A 22,489-nucleotide genomic window follows, 5' to 3' on the forward strand; every position below is an offset into this window, starting at 1 on the left:
GTACGGAATTTCAGCTCAACTCGTTATAATGAAGATAAATTTATTCATGAACTGGTATCAGTTTTTTAAAGATAGGTGACCTATGAATTTGTATTTTTTTCCCCTTACTCCTTCCGTCCCCCCCCCAAAAAAAAAAAAACAAAGGCCAATATGGACAGACCTCTCTATTTCTAGGTTGGCTCTTTTTTTTTTTTGGACGGATGCAGTATATGTTTTCAATTGAAACTAGCATGGTTGCGCGGGCCAGTATTATTATATTTTCTCTCGTATAATAATATATATATATATATATATATATTCTCAATGTATTATTTAAATATATTAAATTCACAACATAATTTTAAATTTTGTACTACCTTTACGAAACTACTAATGTATAATATTCATATTGTATTTTATATACGTATTAGTTATTAATTATTTGTAATATCAAATTTTAGTTATTTGTAAATTATATTCCTATATGGATTCTATACTCGTCTTTCAATTTTTTTTAATTTCGAATTTTCGTTATCTATATAGACTCTAGGCTCTTCTTCCAATATTATTTATTTTTAATTCTGATTTTTATTACTTCTAATTGTATTTCTACGTGTACTCTAAACTCATCTTTAAATATTCTTTAATTTTAAATTTTGAAATTTAGTTATTTGTAAATTGTATTTTTATATGAATTCTAAACTCTACTTTTAATTTTATTATGTTTATTCTAAATTTTATACGTGTACTCTAAACTCATCTTTCAATATTCTTTAATTTTAAATTTTAAAATTTAGTTATTTGTAAATTGTATTTTTATATGAATTCTAAACTCTACTTTTAATTTTATTATGTTTATTCTAAATTTTAGTTAGTTTTAAATTCTTATATGGACTCTATATTAATGCTGAATTTCTATTATTTCTTAATTGTATTTCTATATAGATTCTAGTCTACTCTTCCAATATTTCTTATTTTTTAATTCCGAATTTCAACTAGTTCTAAATTGTATTTCTATATAGACTCTGTTTTTTCTTTTTCTCCGATTAATATGAGAATTTGTAGGCCATGAGAGCGAACGTGGAGGCTCCTTTTTCTATTCCTTTAATAAGTTAATAAATACGATTACAACATGCTATCGATTTCAATGATTATTTAAAATAAAAATTAATCATCAAATTGAGCTAAATAAAATTTTATCAAAGTAAATACTTTGTGTCCAAGTATTTTTAGAAATTTTCTTGAAATTATTTGAGCACTAGAAGTATTTTTCAAACTTTAGAAGATCATTTTGAGGATTAATTTAATCAGAGAAGTAATTAAAACTCCCTCTCCTTTCGGGTCAGAACTGGAAAAGTATGCTTTTCGTCCCTCCTCCAACCGACCTAGTCGCCTCCTCTCCCTCCCAAAAGTCCAGCCGGCTTCCCTCAGCCCCTCCTCTCTCTGGCGTTTGGGCCCCACACCCACAGTGCGTCGTCTTTAAGCTCGGGATGGAGTCCTTATAGCACCCGACCCCATCTCCAGGCAATCCGACTCGATTCGGCCTCTCTATTGCTTATCCTCTAAAATTGATCACGGAAACCAAATCCCCTTGATCTCCTTTCCTTTTTCCCTCAACTAATTTCGAAAAATCTTGAGGATTTGGGAGAATGAAGACCCTGATCGGTGAACCAATCCATGTGTACTACTAACAACTAATGTACTAGTACCACTGCTCTATCTTTTGCTCCAACAATACATATATATATATAAGACCAAGCAGCCCACCCCCTGCGTGGGCCACGAATACGGAGAACAATTTTACTAAAATGATGCAAAGCCTAGATATTATTTCCTGGAACGTGAGGGGGCTCAATTCGGCTGCGCGCTGTAACACGATCCATGAGCTTATGGCAGACACGAAGTGCAGCTTGGCATGCTTCCAAGAGACAAAGCTACAGAATATAGATGACGGTCTCGCCCACTTTTTAGGAGGCTACAAGCTCGACAAATTTGCCTTTAAGCCAGCAAGAGGCACGAGAGGGGGGATCCTCCTCTTATGGAATAGCGCAGTCTTTGACGTCCAAGAGGTCCGAGTCGGCCGCTTCTTGATTTCGGCGCAAGTGACGGTCATACTCACAGGGGCCACATTTCTGCTCACCGGAGTTTATGGGCCCACAAGGCACCACCTCAAAAGCGCCTTCCTTCGGCACATCAGAAGAATAAGGCCCGGCCCCGAGGATGGATGGCTTATCCTTGGAGATTTTAACATGATCTATCGAGCAAGGGACAAAAACAACAGCAACGTCAACCTTGCACGCATGAGACGCTTTCGCTCAACAATCGATCGATGTGAACTGCATGAGATTCCCTTGCAAAATAGGAAGTTCACCTGGAGCAATGAACGACGAAGGGCTACACTTGTTAAGTTAGATCGCTACTTTTGCAACGAGACTTGGGACTTGGCCTTCCCCCACCATGTCCTTCACGCCCTACCCACAGGGCCTTCTGACCACTGCCCTCTAGTCCTCTCCGACCCCCAATGTCCATGTAGGCCGAGTGCCTTCAAGTTTGAGAACTTCTGGACAAGAATTCCAGGATTCAAAGACAAGGTCAAGGATGCCTGGTGTCAGCCTTCGTCACACACAGAGCCTATGCACCACCTAAATGAAAAGCTTCATCGCACCGCGACCTGTCTTAGAGAATGGGCAAAAGGAATCTGCACCGAGGCCAAACTGCAGTTTCACATGGCGGTCGACGTCATTAAAAGACTAGATGTGGCACAAGAACATAGAGACCTCTCTGCCCAGGAAACAAGACTAAGAGCAGCCCTCAAGCGTAAGATCCTTGGCCTCGCTTCCATTGAGCGGGCAAGGAAAAAGCAAGCCTCCAGAGTAACACATATCCGTGAGGGAGATGCGAACACAAAGTTTTTTCATCTCAAAATGAATGCGCGAAGAAGAAAGAACACCATTCATCGGCTGAAAAAAAGACAATGGTTGGGCTGTGACACATGAGGAGAAGGAAGCAACGATCCATGACCATTTTGCGAGCATAATGGAGCGGCCGGCGCCAAGACCAAATGAGCTAAATTGGGATGCCCTTGACATCTCACTGATTGACCTAGCCACCCTAGGGGAGCCCTTCTCTGAACAGGAAGTACATCAAGCAATCAAGGAAATGCCAAGTGACAAAGCTCCAGGGCCAGACGGCTTCACCAGGATTTTCTTTAAAGTCTGCTGGGAAATCATAAAGGAGGACGTCCTTCTGGTCTTCAACTCCATTTACAATCTCAGATGTGCACACCTGAATCTGATCAACTCTGCGAACATCGTCCTAATTCCAAAAAAAGAGGGGGCCGAGGGCGTTTCAGACTTCAGGCCAATCAGCCTAATCCACAGTATCGCTAAGATCTTCTCCAAGATGCTTGCGTTGCGACTAAGGCCTCATATGCACAGCTTGATTTCGATCAACCAAAGTGCCTTCATAAAAGGGAGAAGCATACATGACAACTTCCTCTTCGTGAGAAACATGACCAGAAGATACCATCGATTGAGGCGGGCGATGCTGCTATTCAAGTTAGACATAACTAAGGCCTTTGATTCAGTTCACTGGGATTACCTGCTAGCCTTGCTGCAGCGAAGGGGTTTCCCAACAAAGTGGATAGATTGGCTGGGGGCTTTGCTATCAACTTCCACCTCCCAAGTACTTCTCAACGGCTTGCCAGGGCAGCGGATCAAGCACGGAAGGGGCCTTAGGCAGGGGGACCCCCTATCGCCACTCCTTTTCATACTTGCGATTGACCCCCTTCAGCGAATCCTTTTCAAGGCTATAGAGCTCGGCGCAATCTCAAAAATTCGGGGGAGAACAACTAGGCTAAGGATCTCAATGTACGCAGACGACGCCATCATCTTCATTAATCCCACCCGAGGCGATGTTACGGCCTTCACGGACATCCTGCAGCACTTCGGCACTGCAACTGGGCTCGTCACCAATTTTCAGAAATCCCAAGTGGCGGCCATCAGATGCGGCGGCATCGAGTTGAATGAGGTTCTTGAGGGCGTCCCTGTGGTGAGGGCAAATTTCCCCATCAAGTACTTGGGCCTCCCCCTAGCTCTGGGAAGACTGCGGAAGGTGGACTTGCAACCTGTCTTTGACAAAATTTCCAGAAGGGTAGCAAGCTGGAGAGGAAAAAACATGGCAGCGGCTGGAAGAACTACGCTCATCAAATCTGTGCTAACGGCGCAACCAATCTACCTTCTGACCGCTCTGAAAATCACAAAGGAATCCCTCGAGCAGCTAGACAAGCAGCGGCGCCGCTTCCTCTGGGCAGGCACGGGTGATATTACCGGAGGGAAATGCAAGGTCAATTGGACAAAGACGTGCATGCCGACCAGCCAAGGAGGATTGGGGGTCCTAAATCTGGACAAATTCACGAGGGCCTTGAGGTTGAGATGGCTGTGGCATGAATGGAAGGACCAGACCAAACCTTGGGTGGGGCTGGAGACGCCATGTGATGAAATAGATAGGAACCTCTTCGCCGCCTCAACAAACATAACAATAAGGGACGGAAACACGGTGCGATTTTGGGAGTCTGCGTGGATTGGTGGGTGAAGACCCAAAGACCTCATGCCACTTGTCTTTGCGATCTCAAAAAACAGAGGAAAATCCCTTCGGCAAGGAAAGAAGGAGGACGCCTGGGTGCAAGATTTGAAGCTTGATTCACAATCATCTATCACAGTCGACCTCGTCGAACAGCTAGTCGCACTGTGGGAAGCGGTCCGAAATGTGCACTTAGACGTTGGAGAACCGGATCAGATTACTTGGAAGTTCACAAACAACGGGCACTACACGGCCTCCTCGGCTTACCATGCGCAGTGCTGCGGGGCGCCGAGTACAAACTTCAATTCCTTGATTTGGAAAGCCTGGGCGCCGGGGAAATGCAAATTTCATGCTTGGCTCATCATTCAGAACAGAGTCTGGACTTCAGACCGGCTTGCGACCAGGGGATGGCAGAACAATGGTTGTTGCCCTCTTTGCCGCCGCGAGACTGAGACGGCATTGCACCTCGTTGCCACTTGTAGATACACCAAGAGGATCTGGCACCTCGTCTCTGCATGGGTGGGCTATCAGCAGATGGACCCAACGGAATGGGAGGAAGCCCGGTCAGTCAAACAGTGGTGGGAGAACATTGCAAACACGCCTAGTGTCCCGAAAAAAGGACTTCGATCGCTCATTCTGTTAGTCGTCTGGGAAATTTGGAAAGAGAGGAATCGGCGGATTTTTGATCACAAAGAGGTGGCAACGAACTTCCTACTAATGAAAATCAAAGAGGAGGCGAGCCTTTGGGCTTTAGCAGGAGCTAAGCGGTTGCGTGAGTTAATCCTGCACTCTGTATAGTGTACTAGTGTACAGCTATAGTGGTTCTCCGTTTTCCTTTTACCCTTAGGGGTTTGTATTTTCTCCTGCTCTATTCAATGAAAAGGCACTCTAGTGCTGTTTTCCGTTCAAAAAAAATGTTTTTCTTATAACTACTTATCTGATCTACGATCCAACTACAACATTCTATTTGTTTGAATCTTTATAACACCAAATCCACGCCTAGATCTAGCAGGGAGGCGGTCGGAGGCGGGGTCGGCGGCGGGCGAGGTCTGTCTCCGCATCGGCTGGATCTGGCTGGTCGACGACACACGGCGGCGGGAGCTCCTATGGATGTGACAGCCGGTGCTGTGGGCGACGGAGGAAGCGGCTGGCGGCGATGATGCGACGGCGTGGAGGCACGTGCGACGGCGTGGAGGCCCTGGAGACCGCGCCAGTGGTGGGGAGAGGGGGATAGGAGGCCACGTCAGCGGCGGAGGTGGCGCCATGCGCGTGCGCTGGTGGCTGCGGTTGGCCGGAGAGGTAGAGGCTCGGCCGACAGCTCGCGACGGCAGAGGTAGCACCGGCTTGCCGAAGGAGTTGCGGCTGGCAGCCGTGCAGCGCGAGTAGGCATGGCCGGCGGCGTTGAGGACGGCCGGCGCGTGATGGATGCACAGCGGGAGGTGATGTTGGCGGAGGCGGAGCCCGGTGAGGTGGCTGCACGCGGAGACTGGCTGGTGGGGGGCGCCGGTGCAGTGTGCCCACACACCGGCGGAGTTTTTGATGGCGGTGGAGCAATGGAGTTTTCAGTGGTAGATTGGCAGGTGGTGAACGGCGGGTGAAAACTTAGGACAGCCTCGGCCATACTGACAATCAATGGCGCTTAAATGACATTCCCCTCCTGAGGGCATTGTCGTGCTGTCACACCCTAATCTGGCACCACCGTACAACGGCACCTGATAGGAGCGTGTCGTAGGAAAAACGGCGCGAACCGCTTCCTACGAAACCGCGATCACAGTACCAGTCTCAGGACATAGCGCTGGTACCCACAGTGACAAATATGAAACATTGCAATCCTTAAATTTAATAGAGGACTTATTTACCTTAACTTAGGTTGCAGCGCAGGACAGCCTGAGAATATAACCGACGATGCGGACGAGGAAACACCAACAGCAGCAGCAGCAGCGGAACCAACGAACTAACACCCAACACCACAGGCGACGGCTGGGAACCAGGACGAAACCCTAATCTTCAATTCACTTCATCGTCACTTCAAGGCAGAGGAACTATATATATTTATATAGAGCAAGGGTGAGTACTTTCGTACTCAGCAAGTCACGGGAATTTAGGTGTTTGATGCAAGCTTGGAAGAGAGGCAAGGTTGTTTTGCAAATCCTTTATTTTGAAATCATTTTGAAATCACTAAGTGGTTTACTTCTTTCTAAGTTTGGGCCGAAAAGAGACTTGCGTCTCGATTCGACTTTAAGAGATGTTTTTCAACAACTCATTAGGTAATGTACCGACCTCCCAGGTCAGATCATTACTTCTCGGCTCCCAGAGCCATTTCACTTGATTAGTCGGCTCCCAGAGCCTTTTTCATTTTCTGGGACTCCTAGAGCCCAGCTGCCCAGCAGCACAACAATCCGCTTCCACTCGGGAAGCCTAGTCTATGATGCCCGTAAACATCCCGAATCACACAGATTCGTTTCTTGACCACTCAGGTTATCCATCTGCCACATAAGCTGATTCTGGTAACGATTCCCAAACCACAACAACTTTTCACAAAGCACAGACAAACAAATCTACGCTACAGGAAACACCTCACATCCGCCCATGACCATGGGCACGGCTGTTCGAACAGTTGCGGCATATGCAGCTGCGCAATATACAGGCATATGCATGAGATCAATCTACATGCATACGAGGACAAGGACTAGCATGGGAGAAAAGGAAACACTACATGCATGCTTCGATGCCTGCTAGTAATTAATTAGCACAACTAATAACCAGAACCCACAGAGTTTTGGTCTGTACTCTGTAATTGATTGGATCTGTGACTTAGCAGTGTTGTGCATATGCCTGACCGATTGATCCGCACGCTTCTTGCCTTTTGGGGGTAAAATTTGTGCACACCATCGGTGAATATATTCTACGTGTTCAATTCAAACTGTTGAGAATCTCATCGGGTTGATGATCAGATCAAATGGATATATATCTGTTTCTGCTTTATATGAGAATGAGATAGTGCATTTGGATAGTAAAGATGGGCAATAATGAGCTCATTTTTTTACTCAGCGCACTTCTTTTTCCTCAATATAATATCAATACTGATGGTCCATTTTCTGCTAAAAGTATACCTCAGTAGCATGGCCATTAAAATTTTCTTTCCTTTGCAATGGACTATGGCATAAACATAACTGCATAGCTGCATATGCATGTCTTATGAAGTAATTAAAAATAACTGATCCAGCCATGAACAACAATGCCTTATGCGCTGCCATAATTTATGATCCAGCATTAGATCTGAGCTAGGAGGTAATATCTGAACATCACTTCTGCTATTTGATGAACATCATATTTTCATCATATATACTTTCTTTTTCCAGATTTCCTGGTATATATTCACATATATAAATTGTGTAGATTTTAGTAGATCTTTTCAGTTAGAGCATGAAAAATATCATGGTTTTTAGATGGCTGTTGTAGGTCCAATGCTTCTCTTACAACAAAAGAAACCTGCTATATATTCACATATATAATTGTTATAGCTTCATGAAGAAGAAATCAAGGCTGTAGGATGACGACGTTGCTGTGTAAGAATCGTGAAGAAGAAATCAAGGCTACAGGATGATGTTGCTGTGTAATTAAGAGTCATGAGAGAACATGTTGATATAAAGGGGGAGAATTTTCAACACCTTGCTGCAAAAATAAATTTGAAGGTTCATATTACCGTGACTTGCCTTCATTGCAATGGCTTTTGTCTCTCTTTTTTTATTTTTTTTTACTGAAGTACTCATTTTTCACTCCTGTTTGCTTTTGTTAAGTTCCGCCACCGTATAGAACTAATTAAGACACGTGGTTCAATATCTGGAACTAATTTGTAAATATTTTGTGGAATGTCGTAAACATGAGCCAAGCTTTTAATATTTGTGGCCATTAGGATTTGAACTCTGGTGGGTAGAGTCATGCACCCACCACTCTACCACCACACTACTAGTGCTTTCCCACACTACTACAAAAACCATTTTTCGTGGCGGCTATTTTGGGCTTTCGCTTGCGGCATTTGGCGCTGCCACAAAGCAAAGGCCAGTGAAAATGTAGCATCTTCGCTGACGGCGATAAACCGCTAAAGGAGATAACTTTTCGCTGGCAGCTAGCTAAAGACAGCCGCTAGAGAAAATCATCTTCACTGGCGGCTGCCTTATGTGGGCCGCCAGCAAAAATAGCCTTCGATGGCGGCTGCCTTATGTGCTCCTCCAGCAAAAAATAGTCTTCGCTGGCGGCTTCATTATGTGGGCCGCCAGTGAAAATTATTTTCCATAAAAAAAACTAATCCCCAAAATCTCTTTTTGCCAAAAAAAAAGAAAATAAATCAGATTTTCGCAGCATGTACGGATTCAAATCCACATCCAAATTTTCGAGCATCGATTCAAATCCTCATCCAGAGTTCATTAGATTCAATTAACATGGAAGTGAGCACAGCATACAAGCATTTTGAACATGAAAATAAAAAGAAAAACAGCATCAATAGAAAAGAGGAAGGAGGTTGTCGGCGCCGTCGCCGACCGAGCAGCCCAGCCACTAGCGAGACCGTGGGGGGGAGGGGGAGGAGCTCGCCACGCCCCCTGTCGCCATTGTCGTCCCGTCATCGCGCCCCCGCCCCTCGTCGCTGTTGCCATCCCATCGTCGTCGTGCCCCCACGACAGCTCCTCCCGTTGCCGCTGTGCATAGTGTGTCTTACCTAGTAGTAGTAGGAATACTTTAATCCCTATTGCCTCCTCTTCTACCACATTGTGGATGCCTCGTGCCATTGATCCCATGGATACTAGTACGAGCTGTCCGTGTAGGTTGCCTTCTTATATATTAGTATATTCATGTGATAGAGGTTGCGAGCGCAGTAAAGGAGCTAGAGCAAATTAGAGGATGTGCACCACTATTTTGGTATTAGAGTACTCAACGGTAATAAAATAAGTACATCTATTAATTTTTAACATCGATAATTTGATATAAGCAACGCAAATAATAATGTAAGAAATAAAATTATAGCGATGAAAGTGATTATCAAAATGGGAAACCCAAATGATAATATTAGTTAGTATAGTTTAGTGAAAAAGACAATAGAAATCACAAATAAATGGTTACCCAAACTGAAAAACTATACAATTTGACATCATTGTCTTAGAAAAAACATAGTTTAATGTTAAAAAAAGGGAATATCCAATAAGATAAATACGATATATTTAATTTGTTTATTATATATATATTACTGATAGCTCAATTACATGTCTATATAAATATTACATATTTTAAACCGTGTGGCTAGTAACACAAAATCAATGTAGCGAGTGAGGAGACGGCAATGCTAAATATTCGCCCCCATACTTACCGCATTAACCACTTAGGTAGGATACATAACTTCGAGTCATGTTACAATATTATACCTCGTCATATTATTTATCCTTATTAGATCTCGCCATATTATCTACCCTTATTAGATCTGACATAATCATTCGATCTTGATTCGATCAGTAGAGGTGACACAATCATTCGATCAATAGAGGTGACACAGTAAAATAGACGGTAGTGGCGGCGGTTGAGGAGTCGGCAGAACACCTAGGCATCCATGGGCTTTGGCCGCGGTATGTGCCGTTCGTTAAATGTTAAATGTTGTGTGTCACCTACACCATAGCTGCGACGACTTCTATTGCAGTGAAGATCAGCGTGCCCTTTTATAACCGTTTAATAAGATTAAATTATTACAGTCTTTAATAAGATTATCTCAATTTGTATTAAATTATTACATTAACATATATTGTCCCAAAATGTAGATATTTTTGAGGTGACCATGAGTATTAAGAAAATTGGTGAAAATAATTAGAGGAAAGTTGTGATTGGTTAAGAAGAGGAAGTAGGTGAGGAAATTAAATGAAAATTGGTGAAAATGATTGGAGGAAGGTTGTGATTGGTTAAGAAGAGCAAGTAGGCGAGGAAATTAAATGAAGAATGATTACGATTAGTTGAGATCTAATCACAATCAAATTCTGTTGACGCACGTGAAAACTAGGCAATAAAGTTATAACACCGAGCATTTTGATAAATTACTTTGCTCAAACTGGGACCTAACATCACCAGCAGTAAATTTTTGAAATAACATTCATCTATAAGCAAAATTACTTCCAAACATCACTTTGGTCGTTGATGTTAAAAAGAAGCAAAATTATTTTCAAAAGCATTGTTTCAATTGCTGTTAAAAATATAAAAAAAAACTTTTTTTTGGTTCACACCTACTCACCTGAGGTACGTTTTATCAACTTATCATTTAATGCTTTTTTAGTGAGCAACAACTGTAAACAGTAGGCTGTATTGATATAAACATAACCATTATTGGGTTGAGATGTCAAATTCTGTATGTTCTCTTCAAAAAAAATATGTATGTTGCATTCTGTATTAAAGGAGTGTGTTCTTATCTGAGATGTTAAGTTCTTCAATTTTTTGTTCAGTATGGGAGTTTTCACAGCAGATGGTTAATGGTTTCAAATTTTTGGGGTATTTTACAGGTGTTTGATGGCTATGGTTATACATATGAAGTATGAAGGTCCATGGTTGATGCTTGGTTGACTTCCCCAGCAGCATCCACAATGTAATCAGGAGTGCATTTTGGCAGGTAAGTTCTATAGCAAGTATCTCAAAATGTTATTCTGGTGGTACTCATAAGATTCAGAGGGTTTGACCTCAGGGACCATAGGATATGTCCCTTGTGCTGCCGCATCCACCGTGAGGGGGAGAAGGGAGGGCCAAGCAGGAGGAGAGCGGGCATGGCCTGGTTTCACGACAGACGCCAGGAAGAAGGAGGTTGGAGGGCGAAAGGGTTTATGATGGCCGCAACTTGATGCCTTAGCGACAGCTCAAGCAGTGTGATGGTGGTGTCATGGCCTCCAGATCTGGAGCGAGGAGGTTGTGGTGGCGCCTCGGGTTCTGACCTTCTGTAAGCTCCTTCTGCCCATGTAAAGTTTATGTAAAGTTCTCTCTTGTGTGATGTCTATTCAGGTCCTCCTCCCCATGATTCTTTGTGACTGTGTTGGATCCACTCATTTTTGTTAAAGATTGATTCTGTTGGCCGTGTTAAGATTTATTCGAGGCACAGGCTCTTGCTTCAGTTTATGTGATGCAGAATGTTGGAGAAACAAGAATCAGGGTCCTCCCTCCAGGGCCCTGGTGTGTCGTTGGCTGTATATTTATGCAATCGATTTGGCCTAACAAAATAATAACGTAATATGATATAAAATGTGTTCCCATTGCAACGCATGAGTGAAATTTCACATGGTATTCAAGAATTCAAATTTGAAATAGTAATATCGATCTAAATTTGATAAAAAAATGTATCAAAATTTGGTGAAAAATGTCATATAGCTCAGGGTTGGCGTATGACCTAAATCGAAAAGGTGTACCTCGGCTACAAAGGCTTAGTTGTGTCTGGATTATCCAAAATTAATCATGCCATATAATTCATTTAATACTTTATATCTTTTAATTTGTAAACAAAATATCATTTGGTAACAAAATACTAGCTCAGTAGCTCTCAGGGCTCATATTTATCTTTGATGAATCATGAAAGGGCTATCGGCGGGGTAAATATCGAGCTTTGAACATGATTTCTTTTGATTCCCGTTGCAATGCACGGGCACACAACTAGTAAAAGGTAATATCTTGAATGTTCTTATTTATCTTAATTTATTGATTGTATTGTACTTTTTATGTGATTAAAATATATAAATATAATACGTGCCGTGTTTGGTTGTACTTATCGAGCGAACATATCCGCCCCATCTTTTTTATAAAGCTGCGTCCGCCACTGACTAGGGAGAGAGGAAGCCTATGCACACGTGGCTGGGTGACTGGAGAGGAAGCGGATGTGCGCGTGGCAGAGAGAAAGAGGAAGCAGATGCAGATCTATTGGGTTCGATGGCGGTGGTGGGTAAATTTACATAAAATTTGTAAAGGTAGTGGGTCTTTAGCTACCCAATAATATATAAAAAAAGCATGTTTAGAGGAGATTGCCAGATTATACTTTTCTAGTTTATATATTATGATAATCTATCATAATAATCTACTTGTTTGTTTTAGATTATTGCGAATAATTCATATTATAATAATCCTAAGCTGAAAAAAAATACTCTTAGAATTAAAACGACAAGTAATTTAAAATGGAGGAAGTGCTACTTCAATATGAATATATGTTCTACCCTAAAAAAAATGAATATATGTTCGATGCCCAGACCTGTGTGCTGCAAAGATTAATTTTGCTAACTACGAAATCATCATCTATTCATCGCGAGCACTCGTTGATGCATTGTGGGCTGTGCGACGACGAGGACGACGTGTTCGTCCGCGTCAGCGAAGCCTTGGTTGTTTCGCCTGCCATACCGTCTGATTGACAAGCGCCGCCATCCCTGCATTGCGATGCAGCTGTTCCGTCGCCGTCGCCGGCCACGCCGTCCTCGTCGTCGTCGTCGAAGAGTTCTCCGCCTTGGACGTACACGCCGGCGAGCCTCCCGACGGCGAGCTCCATCCTGACCTTGTTCCTGGCGTCGGAACGCAGCCACCCTGTCACCACCTCCGCCGCCGCCCTGCACCGCCGCCGCCGCCACGGCCACGGCGCCGCCCAGCACCACCGCGCCGCCTTCTTCTCCGCCTCGACGGCCGCCTCCATCTCCCCGACGAGGTCCTCCAGCTCGTTCGTCGCCCCGTCCAGCCGCAGCTTCCACTCCAACCGCGCCACCCGCACGTCGGGGTCGTCGTCGTCGCCGCCCTCGCCGCGCCCGCCGCCGCCGAGCGGGAGCGCGCGGAGCTGCGCCTCCACGATGTCCAGCGCCAGCAGCGCGGACTCGTACCTGGCGTAGTCGTCGCCGAGGAAGGCGCGCAGCTTCCTCGCCGCCGCCGCGATCGCGGCGGACACCAGCGCGCCGAGGTCGTCGCCCGGCGGAGAAGGAGAAGGAGAAGCCATGTCGCTCCGGTCGCTCGTCCGTCGTCGCGGCAAACCACCTGCCGATTCCGGCCTTGACTTTGATTTATAGCAGCGGCATATGCAGGGGTGAGTGCACGTGCACCTGCGCGCGTGCACGTAGTACGTGTCCGAGCTGGTTGCTGATGTGATCCACTTCCACCATGTTTCGGACTCGATGATGGGCCGCGCGAGGGGGGCGGAGTAGTGGGCTTGATGGGCTGCGCGCTACAGATTGGGCTGGCTTGGTGCGCGTTGTGAGAGGCCCAGTTCGGCTTAGGTTCTATCTATCGAATAAGATCACTTTGGGTCCCTCTATTTGTCGCCCAGTCCGATTTTCGTCCCTTGACCACAAAACCCGGGTATGACCCGTCCCCCAACTTACGAAAACCGGGTAAACGTGGTCCCTCGGCGGTTTTGAAGGTGGTTTTGGCTGACGTGGCGTCTACGTGGCTTGTTTGACTTGGTTTTCGTCCCACGTGCCATTGACGTGGCGCTTACGTGGCAATTATATCTCGGAAAAATAATAAAAAGCGTGGCCCCACATGTCAGCTGCACAAACAAAAATAGTTTTTAAATGGTGGGGCCCACATGGGCCCCACATGTCAGCCTAATTCATCTCTTCTTCCCTCTCCCTTCTCTCTCTTCTTTCCTTTCCCCCTCTCTCTCTCTTTTTCTCCTTCCCAGGCAGGGGACGGCGCGGGTGGGCGGCGGAGCAGGCGAGCTCCGGCGGCAGCGGCGGGCGTGGTCGGCGCCGCCCCCCAACCGGAGCGCCGGCGGTCCGCGTGAAGGCAGGTCCGGCCGTCCGGGGAGGTCCGGCAGCCGGTGCTACGGCGGCGGCGGCCGGCGGCGGGAGCACTGGGCGGGCAGATGAACGGGGCGGCAGCGGGCAGAGCGGCGGCACGAAGCCGAAGGAGTGCCAGCCTCGTCATCGTCTTCTTCCGGCGCATAGTCGTGGAGCGGCGGGCGGAGGGCGGAGCAGATGGGCGGTTGGTGGAGCGACGACGGGCGGAGGGCGGAGCAGATGGGCGGTTGGTGGAGCGACGACGGGCGGCGGGCGGCGTGGCGAGAGCGCTGCGAGGGAGGAGGCGAACTTGTCGGGGCGGCCGGCGGGAGAAGAGGCCGCGCGCGCCGGTCGATGGGAGTGAGGGGGAGGAGCGGGGGTCGGTAGCCGGCGGGAGTCGGCGGTGCGACGGGCGGCGGGCGGCGTGGCGAGAGCGCTGCGAGGGAGGAGGCGAACTTGTCGGGGCGGCCGGCGGGAGAAGAGGCCGCGCGCGCCGGTCGATGGGAGTGAGGGGGAGGAGCGGGGGTCGGTAGCCGGCGGGAGTCGGCGGTGCGCGGGGGTCAACGGTTAGCGGAGGTGGCCGGAGGAGGTCACCGGCGAGCGCGGGCTCCACGTCGTCGGCTGCTCCGCCCGAGATGCCCAGCAGAACGGCGCCGCCCCTCCTCGCTCGGTCGCCGAGCGCCGCCTCCCTCCTCGCTTGGGTGCCGCCCGCCGCCTCTCCTCGCCCGGCCGCCGCCGCCGACGTCCTCGATGGTCACATCCGGGTTGGAGCCCTCCCTCCTCGCCCGGTCGCCGAGCGTCGCCTCCCTCCTTGCCCGGCCGCCGTGCGCCGCCTCCCTGCTCGCCCGGCTGCCGCGAGCGGCCCCTCCTCTCGCCCGGCCGCCGCGCGCCGCCTCCCTCATCGCCCGGCCGTCGTGCACCGCTCCGCCCATCGCCCCCGCTGCGCCGCCGCTCACCACTGTAAGGGAGAGAGAGGGGGATAGAGAGTAGAGGGGGCTGACATGTGGGACCACAGGGGCCCCACCTTTTCTTATTATTTTTGTGTAGCTGACATGTAGGTCCCACATTTTTTTATTATTTTCTTAAGATCCTATTGCCACGTAAGCGCCACGTCAATGCCACGTGGGACAAGACCAAGTCAAAGGGAACCACGTAGGCGCCACATCATCCAAAACCGGGCACAATACTGTCAAGGGACCTTTTTTGCATGGTTTTGTAAGTTGAGAGACCCGTCATACCCGGTTTTGCGACCGAGGGACGAAAATCGGACTGGGCGACAAATAGAGGGACCTAATGTGAATTTATTCCTCTATCTATTCCCCGGGAAGGGTTTTTTTTATTAATTACCAGGAAAAAAATACCCGTGTGTTGTAACGGGTGAAGGTTATTTTAATCTTATTATTGTTATACGGTTTAGTTAAGGTGAAATTCACTATGGGAATTCGCCTGGATATATACTTTTTTTAGAAAATCATGATCAATTTAGCATGCGATTAGGAGTCCAATCGTCTCAATTTAGCATGCGAATTTTTTTTAAGAGATTTCTTATACGACTCCTATATTTTCAAAAGCGAACGGATTTAAAAACTGACTCAAATACGAACATGTATTTGCAAAAGTGAACGAACTTAAAAACCGACTCATACACGGATGACGTACCAAATTACCTGTAAAAACATTTTTAATTTTTATAATAGTAGAGATTTCGGCGATTTTTTTGGTCTGTGATTCGAATTGTAATATGTTGTTACTCCTCCGTTTTATATCATATTAGTTTTGACTTTTTTCACGTTTAATCAAGTTTATAGAAAAATTTAGCAATATCTGCAGCACCATATATTAGTTTAGATAAATGTAATATTGAATAGTATATTTTAGGCAATATATTTGTTTTATGTTAAAAATATTGCTATATTTTTATACAAACTTAATTAATCTTAAAAAATTCTAAAAATATTAAAACAATTTATATAATATGAAACGGAGGAAGTGATTATTTAATTAATTAATCCCCTCTTAAGTAAGCAGCGGCGAAGCCATACAAAAGTAGTAACTAAGGCTGTGTTCTTTGCTCAGTGTTCTCCAACCCCTCTCTCTCTCGTATTCCTCGCGCACGCTTTTTAAACTGTTAAATGGTGCGTTTTTTTTAAGAAAAAGTTCCTATACAAAAGTTGCATAAAAAATTATATTGATCATTTTTTTTTAGAAAAAAGGCTAATACTTAATTAATCACGCGCTAATGGATCGTTCCGTTTTTCGTGCGGATGGAATGAGTTCCCAACCTACATGAACAAACGCAGCCTAAGTTTTGTCTAAAATGGAGTGATCGAATAGTACTACTAGTTATTCTGAAATTTTCTGAAATGAAATTCGAATAAAGTTTCAATAATGAAATGGGCGTTATTAGCAGTACTCCACTACCGCTTGCCATGCACGAACGGTGCTTCTACGTACTACTAGCCTTTACACTTTCCACTTCTCAAGTTTTCACCCTCGTCCCTCAGACTTGATGAATTTTTTTTAGAAATAATATTATTTTAATAGAAAAATATAAAAGTAGAAGCTGATCGGCTAAAATTACAAGTTTAATGCCTTGTCGAACATCCACAGTTCAACAGGGGTACATACAGAGGCGGGCCCAGAGGGTAGTCCAGGTAGGCCCAGGACTACCCTAGAATTTGGCCCAGAAAGGAGCATATATTCATTTTTTATGGCCCATAAACAAAGTCTGGCCCAACAAAAAACCCTAACTTTCCTACTAGCCTCCTCCCGGACTCCCAGTCACACGCGCATGCGCCGTCGCTCCGACGCCTGATGCCGCCGCCACCGCTCCCGTGTCCCGTGAGGCCGCGACGGCGCAACGGCGCTCTGCCCCTCGCGCGGCGGCCAGCCGGCCCCCTTCCCGAGTCCTGACGGCGCCGCGACGGTGCACTGCCCCTCGCGCCGGCGGCCGGCCTGCTCGCCTTCCCGAGTCCCGACAGCGCCGTGACAGTGCAGCGGAGCTCTGCCCCTCGCGCCGGCGGCCGGCCTGCCCGCCTTCCCGAGTCCCAACTCGCGCCATCGCGGTCGCACCGCCTCCTGCCTCCTCGACGCGCATCGGCGCGCGCGCCCTACCTCGGCCGCCGGCACCCGCCGCCCGGCCGGCATCCCACATCCGGCGGCCCTCCCCCTCCGGTGAGCACTGCGCCACTGCTTCTCTGGCAGTCCGGCTCTCCTCTCCCTCAGTCCCTCTACTCTCCCCCTTCCAGTAGTCAGCAGGCAGTACTACCTCCTTCTATAATCAAGTTCTTTATATCCATGATTAGCTAATTGGGGATATAGTAATTTGTATAGATTACCACGAAATTGTGCGCCGCAATGAACCTCATATGGCATTTTTGCATGGTGTGATGGTTGTTAGGAGATTGAGGAATGAAGAAGTCGAGCATTGTATTTCTTTTTCAGAAGCATGAAGCAAAAAAAGTTGCATCTTGTGATCTACCAATCCCACCTATTTGTTATTTTCTACTTGTATTGAACCATTTAGAGTTATATACCCGTATCGTTTACCAGATTTTATATCGAATCATGATGTATTGCATTTAGATTTTTTTCGCTAGGCCTACCCTGGGTTCAAATCCTGGGTCCGCCACTAGGTACATATCGAACAACCACAATTCGACAGAGTACTTGTTGAACTGCGGTTGTTTAACAGGGAATAAAAAAATATCTTACCGAACTGCCCCTGTTCGACAGGGGATAAAAAGTGATAGAAAAAAAAGGAGATCAATCAGTGCGCACTGTACACTACCGTGCATGCAGATCTATGTTCGATAGGCCCCTGCCATGCTCTTTCTTGTCCTTTTTCTATTTTTTAAGTGAACAACAATCCTGTCGAACAACTGCAGTTCGACAGGTACATGTCGAGCTGTTCGACAGGTGTTAAATTTGTAATTTTAGCCGATCAATTTCTACTTTTACAATTTTTCTATTAAAATAATATTATTTTAAAAAATTCTAAGGTGTCCATCTTCTTCTTCTTTTTTTTTCACAGTTCAAGGTGTCCGTCTTGGGAAACTATTCTAATCCCTCGAGGGGATGTTCCCTCGTTTGCTCAAAAACCATCTAAACAATTATGAAAAATTTTGGAAAAATTTGACAACATTCATACAACACATATATATAACTCCACAAAATCTTAAGTCCAAACTCAACTCACACGTCGAGATATAAAAAAGACAAATTCAGCATATGAATAGTAGCGTACTGTTTATATATAAATTTATCTTTTTTGTTTCTCAATGTGTAGATCGAATTTGAACATGAATTTTGGTGGACTAGTAGGTATCATTATACTCTACATTGTCAATTTTTTTCAGAATTTTTCACAACTATTTGCATCGAATTTAGAAGAAAAAGATATACGAGGGATGTCCCATCGAGGGATTAGAATCCACTCCCGTCCGTCTTGGCAAGTAATTAAACCGTACTCCACACGTGGCAATGTTTGGAATTACCATAGCGCCATGCATGCAAGGGCGCCCAAGTCGTCTCCACTAACTCTACGTGAAAACCAAATAACGCAACGAATGTGATGCGATTAAAAACGACAGCAATCTGCTCGTGCAATTTAATTAATTAACGAGATTGATCAATTGATCGTTGCTTCTTCTAGGCAGAGTGTATATATATTAATGGTCCATGTGGAGCAACTTGAACTGCAATTGGTAATTAAGATCAATAAAACCATCGCCTTCTGAGGACAAGTCTAATAAAAGAGTAATTAAGCAGCCATCTATTAGATGCTTACATGTTATTTTTATATAATTAAAGATAATATAAAAATTAACCGAGCCATTATTTTTTTTCTCGACGTGGGCCAAGCCTTGGTTCTCTCTCGTAGGCTATCTACCAATCACAGATGATCTTTTCATGTGGGCCCACCTTAATTATCTCTCACCTAATTTTTTTCACCAATCAATTTAGTCGACCCCTTCTCTATCTCCACTCCCTCTTTCTTCTAGCAATGCAAAATAAGTTGATATCAACGGCTAATAGTAGGCATATTTTCCCTATTACACTTGCCCTAACAGATCAGGATAATTTTCTAACGGAGAAAATACGTCAAAAATTTTATTTTTTGAGCGAATAGAAAAATTAATACGTCAAATTTGTGACTGATACCGACAAGTGACTACTGATATTTTATGCTAAGGCCAGCTATAGCAGGAAACAGCTAGAGAGAGAAGAATTCTCGTCGCATACGACATTGGAAATGAAATGGAATAATGGAAGAAGCTCCGCAGGTTCATGGGATTGATGACTACCAGAGAGGCACGGAAACACCACCGGTTCTTGCTGTTGAATTCCAAGCACATGCTTTCTAGAATTCCAGAACCCCATGAGAGCCCAGTTAAGTTGAGTTGATCTCGACGACGACGACGACTTCTGTTGATCGAGATAAAACGGTTGGGAGATATTCCGAGATTGAGTAGTATTCAAAGCTATTGATATGCTGATTTTTCGTCTTTGACCACCTTGGGTTACTTGGAAAAGTATTGGGGTTTCATCTACTAGCTAGGTTGTTTGTTTTAGTAGGAGTAGTACTGTAGTAGCTAACTTGGTGGCTACGCAGGGCATATATGCATGTTGCTAGAAGATGATTAGTGTGTACACACGTTTTAACGAAATTAATTGTGCAAATTAACGAAGATCATCACTTCATTAGTACTCCAGTAGTTTATAATCAATAGAGTAACTATTGGTTTCTAACGAGACAAAATACTCAATGTTTTAAAGCAAAGAGAGTACTGTATTATATTTTCTCTCGTTGAAAAACAGTCACAAAGTTGTTTTTGATGCGCTCACGTGACACGTGTGCACTTTGCATCCCGTTCGTTGTATCCGAAACCCTCTGAACACGCATCATGTCTGGAACAATCATTGACTAATCTTTCCGATTACCTTGGGGATCACCACCCGCGTAGCCGCCTAGCTCTGAACCCCAGCAGTAGTTGAATCGAGTCATTGCTTTATGATGCACTGCCGTCATCTATGTATCTTTTAGGGTGGTCAAAGTAAACAAGTTCTGTCGTTGAATAAATATATACTGCTGTCCAGTTAACTGTAATCCTTCCGTTTCAGATTATAAGTCGTTTTAACTTTGGTCAAAGTTAAACTACTTTAAATTCAACTACATATAATAACCTAGAACCAGATAAGACGTATCCCAGTACTTGCATATTCGTAGTACTAGAATACGTTCTATCCGATTCTAGTTTGCTATATTTTGGGATGGAGGGAATATAACCTAGGTACACAGCCAATGGATAATTGACAAAAAGAATCCTATAAATAAGAAGAAAATGTATCTACCGGAAAACATATCATTTCTAAATAGTCACTGCTAAAAAACGATTTTCCAAGAGGCCAAAAGTGGTTTTCGCGTGCGGACCTCCGGTCCGTCTACCCGAAAAGGTCTGCGAAAATCCAAATTTTCCGTGCAAGTGGCACACCCGCACGCGAAAATTAGTTTTTCGCGTGTTGATGCTTATGTTGCCCGCACGCGAAAACAAAAATACGAAAAAAAATAAAAATCGCAAAAATTGAGCTGCTGTCGTCCTCCCGCTGCCACCGACAGGCTCCTCTCGCCGCCGCGGCCGTGCTCCTCCCGACACCGCCGCCCACTGGATCTGCATGGGGGATAGCCGGCAGCCCGTTGCCCACCACCGCGCGCCCCATGCTGCCTTCGTCGCTCTCCTGTTGGCTGCCGCGCGCGCCAGCCTCTACAGCCGTCACCCCACGCCACCCTTCCTGATAACAATCTGGCCCAGGTGGGGTCGGCCGAGGCCCAACAAATTAAGGTTGCCCGGACCCCAACAATTCTTTGGCACACCCACTCGGGGAAAGGCCCAATCTCCCTAAAAGACTAGTTCAATAGGGGAAGGGTGGCTCTCCCTTTTAAGGTGGCTTCCTCCTCCCAAGCTAAGTAAGGTGGGATTATTCAGTTCAGAGGCTCACACGGTCGCCGCCCGACTTTGTCGTCTTTGCCAGTGGATAATAGTGGAGGATGTCCTCATCACTTCTGCCGGCCACTGCGTGCCTCTGCCGCCGTCACCCCACGCCACCTTCACCGTCCTTCCGCCGGCCGCTGCGCGCCAGCCTCTTCTGCCGTCACCCCTCGTCGCCTGCACTGCCCTTCCGCCGGCCGCCGCCACTCTCCCGGCTAGGAGAGTTTGAGAGAGGGAGAGAGAGAGAGAGAAAGAGGAGAAAGTAAGAGACAAATGAGAGTGGGGATAAGGATGAGTAGGTGAGAGAGATGGAGAGGATAAGGATGAAAATTTTGAAGTGATGGGAGGAAAAAATCTAGAGAGGAGGGAGGGTATTTTCGCGTGCGGTTCTCTCAAGAGGTCCGCATGCGAAAATTCAATTTTGTGTGCAGCCCTTTAAGATATCTGCCTGTAAAAATAGGCTAATTTTTGTGTGCATACCCTTAAGAGACCCGCTTGCAAAAATCGAATTTCACGTGCGGTTCTCTTAAGGGTCCACACGTAAAAATGGGAGGACGATTTTTGTAGACCCGACCAGTTACGGTTCGTCTGCAATATAAAGAGGTCCTTGTACAAGAAAATCATTTCTGTAGTAGTGAACCATTGCGACAATTAGCTAGCGGTTTCTCAACATGAAGATGTGGTTTGAAATCATTGTGAACATTCGAAAGCCACCCAGTAAACAAAAACGTGAGACATTGGTTGGGGGGGGGGGGGGGAATAGATTCCTCAATCTATCATCGTCGTTGGCGAAAGGAGGAATAGATGGGTGTGGCTCACTACTGTTCGTCCGATCTAACAAGAGAAAGACCCTTTTTTGCAGTGACGACTGGGGATCGAGATCGAGGCCTTCAGCTGTGAACGCCAGCCGTCAAAGTGAGAGCTGAAATAATTCAACACTTTTGATGGTGTGGCCAAACATACAGCAAACGTACGTTAGTTAGCTAGCCAGTATTACAAAATACATTTCGGTCGCTTTCAAGTTAATTAATTTCAACGGTGAATATATAGCTTATTCCGTGGAGTCTAGCTAGTGTGAAGAAGTAATAGCTTTTCCATACGTTGACAAGTCTCCAGCTATTCTTCTTCCTTCATTGTTGCTAAATTATAGGAGCCATTTCTAGAAGCAGACCCTGGAAA

The sequence above is a fragment of the Oryza sativa genome, chromosome 7, assembly GCF_034140825.1.
Source record: "Oryza sativa Japonica Group chromosome 7, ASM3414082v1".
NCBI classification, from domain to species: Eukaryota; Viridiplantae; Streptophyta; class Magnoliopsida; order Poales; family Poaceae; genus Oryza; species Oryza sativa.